We start from the raw sequence: 4,476 nt of genomic DNA on the forward strand, positions 1-4,476 counted from the left end.
TTTAACATTTAGCATTTGCTTAGAGATCATGGAGTGGTGCAGCGCTCGTGGGTTTCTTTTGGAATTGCATGGTGTCAACTTGAGGTGAATTTGCAATGACCTCCATTTTGGAGTGTTGTATTAACGTTTCAGGTGTCTTATCACATACCTGAATGCTCCAGATTAGCAAAACTGCAGATTTGCACTTATTTAAAAGTGCAACTGGCTGCTACTTATTCTTAATTCCCATGGAAACATATAGTGTCCCTAAAGCTTGAGTAGTTGACAAATGTATAACTGGACAGAAAGTGATAAACAGACATCTGAAAGCATACATCTACAAATGTCTACTTAAATGTCACTAGTTCTGCCTAGACACATCCTATCAAGACTGTAACAGAAAAGTGAGTCTGACAATATTTTAATATGAAAGCAACATGCAACACTGTCAGCACAAGTTATGTATGAGCAGTGCACTTCACCTATTTTTCTACATTGCAAATGATCTTACATCCAAAGCAAAAGCACCATGGTATTTATATGTTAGACTGATCAAGAGATTATGTGTGGAAAATAAGAGATTCTATTTAGAGATTGTGAAACATAATTGTAGGTATGGTTTCCTTTCAGTATGCTGGGGTATTTGTCAGTTTGTCAGCTGCTTGAGTCATTTGACCTTGAAAAATTCAAACATATTAATGTGAGACGCAATCAGGTGAGTGGGCTACATAACAGCAGCACTGTGTTCCTTAGTAAGCCTCTATTAAAAAAGCCTACCTGAACAGCTAGTGAGAGGCAAAGATGAAGAAGAGAAGGAATGAAAGAAAAGGATCCTAGTGCAGGTGAAAATGCTCTGGGTGCATGTGTGTGTGTGTGTGTGTGTGTGTGTGTGTGTGGGTGGGTGGGAGGGGGAGGGAGAGAGGCGTTCAAGGTGACAATTTTCTTGTCAGCAACCAGCAGAATGATTTGATTTCTGGGGAGCAATAAGCAATTCATGTATACAGATTGAGTCACTGTTTTTGAGCATCCGAAGGTTATAGCTGGAGTGTTATGACATATTTACTGAAAAAAAGTTGTGTAAGTGTGTGTGTGTGTCTGTTACTCCTCATGCGGGGAGGTTATTGAATTTTGGTTTTGGTTTTGCTGTTTCCTTCATTATTTTGAAAATATCACTTTTGTTATGTGTTGTGGAATTAAAGAAATTTTTTTACAGCTACAATATATCCTGCAGCATTAACATTGCATTAACAATATAATCTACAGCATTGATATTGCTTTAAGATGGTTATTAAACCTGCTGGCCTCACATTAACCTTGTATTACAGGTGCAGCCATAATAATTGTATACACACATTGCATTTTGTGCTTATTAAAGAGTGGAAGCTCAGTCAATTAAGAAAAGGTCATAAGCCTCGTTCGGCGCGATGTCCGGATGATCTATTGTATAAGTGATTTGGAGCTATAGAAGGTTAAAACTGCGTACACACTTACAAAACACATATAGTACACATAATCTAGAAACAGGCCTGAGCAAACTATTCAGCAACCTGTGGCGTTTGAGTTTGCTTAGTAACAGGTGACAGAAGATGTGCCAAAAAGAAGACAAGTCCCTGTGGACCTTCAGGGCCTGAATTCATCGCCATATTTGGAAGAAGATGCTAGAGAGGGGAACTTCAGTGTCTGCATTTATCTCTTAAAATTGATCATTGTCTGTAAAAGATGCAAATAATGTTCTCAAGATGCAAATAATGTTCTTGTCAAACCCTGACATTATAAAAGCAATTGCTTGTGTATTCTTGGGTGGAGATCTATGCTGATTGTGTGCAGTATCCATCACCCCGCGCGTGTGTTCAATAAAATCATTGTTTGACCAGACTCTTCGGGACCAGTGTTATTTTGTTTTCCTCCTCAATATTTTCAAGTTCGGGACAGTGTGTTTCTTCCTTTGTGTTTCTGCGCCTGTGATTATCTGCTCCGCCCTAATTGTTTCCACCTGCATCTCATCACCCCATCTGTCTCTGTGTGTGTATTTTCTCTCCATTCTTCACTGATGCAATACATCGGTGTTCCCTGGCTGTTCTCCTGGTTAACCTCCAGCATCTCTCCCTGCCTGTCGTGTCATGTCAGTGCGCCTTGGATCTCCTTTGATTTAGCTGGTTGCATGTTGTACTATTTAAATATCTCTATTTAATAATTTGATGGACTTTCTCAATGATGCAGTATGTTCGGTGGACTTTTCTCATTTTCTTCATTTCACCTCTTTGACCTGGAAATCAGTCGCAGTACATAATACTAAAGCAGTAAATGATTCTGAAGCACAGAGGAGAAAAGACTGAAGAAACTTGCCAGAGGAGCTGTAATCAGTGATGTGCAGGCGTACCCTTTGTGGAAATGTTTTTACCTTCAAATGTGAAAGAGGTGAAGTATGCAGCTGGAAGATGCAATTATTGGATGACTCTTTGCATGATTAGTCCTTTCTGTCTTCCGTTGTTTCTTTTTGTGATTAAAAAGAATTTTTTTTAATGAGATCGTAAAATGCAGTCGTATAACAAATATAACACTTGTGTTTCTCTCCTCATGTCCTTTCTTTGTGTCCTCTGCTTGCTGGTGGGAGGGACTAGGAGTTGACGAGAGGAGTTAAGTACAAGAATCGACAATGTGCTGTTTAGGAACGGGAGGATGACGCTCACATTTATCTGCTTTCCTCTCTGTTGTCGCTTAGATCTATTGCTATAAGTACAAACTGATGTACTCAGCAGACATGAATCTTGAGCTCAAATCCTGTATTGTTATTGTCATGGTCCCCGTGCCTGCTCGGCTGGCCCTGTGTGGCTACATGTTATGTTTTGTCTTTTCTCTCTCTCCTCTCTCTCTGCTCGCTGCCTGGGCGGAGCTCATTGTGAGCTCCCGGCCTCCACCACCTGTAGGCAATCACCTGTGGCTCCTCACCTTGTTTGCTCCCACTACTTAAGGCAGTGACTGAGAGCACCTCGCCGCTGGACAATTGACTAACGCTCGTCAGTGCTACTTTAGCCTCAGCCAGTTTTGAGCTCTGTCCGTGAAAGTTCCGTGCTAACCCTTGTTCTCTGTATGCAGATTTCTCGTGTTTGGTTTGGAGACTCTGGACGCTTTTCCCGACCCCGCTCTGCACCCCTGGGAACCCTGGCCCCCTTCTCCTTCACCTGTATATAGTGCACCTGGAGTGTGTAAATAAACCTGTTTTTCTGAGATTTCAGTCTGCGCCGAGTCCTCCCTGCTCCTCCGTGACAGTTATGGCCCTGGGCCTCGGAGGGAGTTAGACCACCTTTTCCCTTCAAGCAAATCCAAACTGTGGCACTCCGTGAAGCAATCAGTGGCTGATCGTGCTCACCTGCCGCTACAAACGACTGGAGATCCTTCACTCAGGGCGGCTGCTTTGGAGATTGTGCAGCTTGCCCTTCCTGACTCCCTCTGTGAACTGTGCCCGCTCAACTCTGTTCATAGTGGTGAACTTTGCGGTTACCCTGGTGTATGGTTGAGCTTAGCCTGTTTAGAGTTGCCATTTGTTATTCTCACCTATGTTTGCCTTATGTGTTAATTGGTTGCCCAGTGGTGTGTTGAACACAGCCCTGTCGGTTTTCTGTTTAAAGTTTGTAATAAACCTTTTTTTTAACTGATTCCCCTCAGGGTGGCCTTGTTTGTGTTTGTCTCCCTAGTTATGTTGCGGCTTATGAGCTGGGTTGTAACACCTATACAGTAGGGTATTTCATTGGATGAGCATACTGTAGTGAGACTAAACTCAGCTGCTGCAACTCCATAGACTTACAGAGATTACAAGGACTGCCAGCCTACACAAGTGCAATATAACTAAGCCCAGTCTTATGGCTGTTTTGTCCATGGCTGAAGTTTGTATCTGTCTCCACTGATGTTTGGAGGAACTTTTAGGTCTTCATGATTTCCACATGATGTGCTGGGCATGAAGTCTGCTTGCCTTTGACTTGTTGGCTTCCAGGTTAGTCCAGTCTCTGAGGCAACCACCGTCCAGATCAGCATCCCAGGTGGTTAGAGTGGGACTGCTTAACTATAACCCTCCCCACCATTCTGTTCCAGTATCTGAGTCAGATAGCCACCAGACTGCTACAAACTCTGCCAGCCCACTGTCAGCATCAGCACCCAAATTGGCTGGCCACTGGCCGGCTAGTCTCCAGTATGTTTATGCTCCTGAGTCAACTTGCTACTTGATAGCCCTTCCTCTGTGTTAGCTGTCCTCTCATCTGCTCGCACTGAGGACAGCAGTCTTCACCTTTATTGCCTTTAGACAGCAAAGCTCTAGCCAGTTCCTTTCACTAAATCAATTAGCCTCATGTCTGTTCCGGGTTTGTTCCGATGCTTCTGCTCCCGAGTCATCTGATGCCACCACTTTTCCCGAGTTAATCGAAGAAAAGATTATATTTTGTATCCCAATGGGAAGAAAGGGGGTGTGTTAGAGTGGACTCTTTGCCAATGTCAAATACTGTT

At 43.1% G+C, this 4,476-nt stretch overlaps 1 long non-coding RNA gene across 1 annotated transcript; it reads left to right on the forward strand.

The window, feature by feature from the left end:
* The first annotated feature begins 906 nt into the window (after positions 1-906).
* LOC309720804 lies at positions 907-3,209 on the forward strand. Its single transcript, XR_014280567.1, has 2 exons — positions 907-2,996; positions 3,076-3,209. It is a non-coding gene; the product is annotated as an uncharacterized lncRNA (long non-coding RNA).
* Positions 3,210-4,476: the final 1,267 nt, after the last annotated feature.

Source organism: Aulonocara stuartgranti, assembly GCF_965226115.1.
Source record: "Aulonocara stuartgranti genome assembly, chromosome: 13".
NCBI classification, from domain to species: Eukaryota; Metazoa; Chordata; class Actinopteri; order Cichliformes; family Cichlidae; genus Aulonocara; species Aulonocara stuartgranti.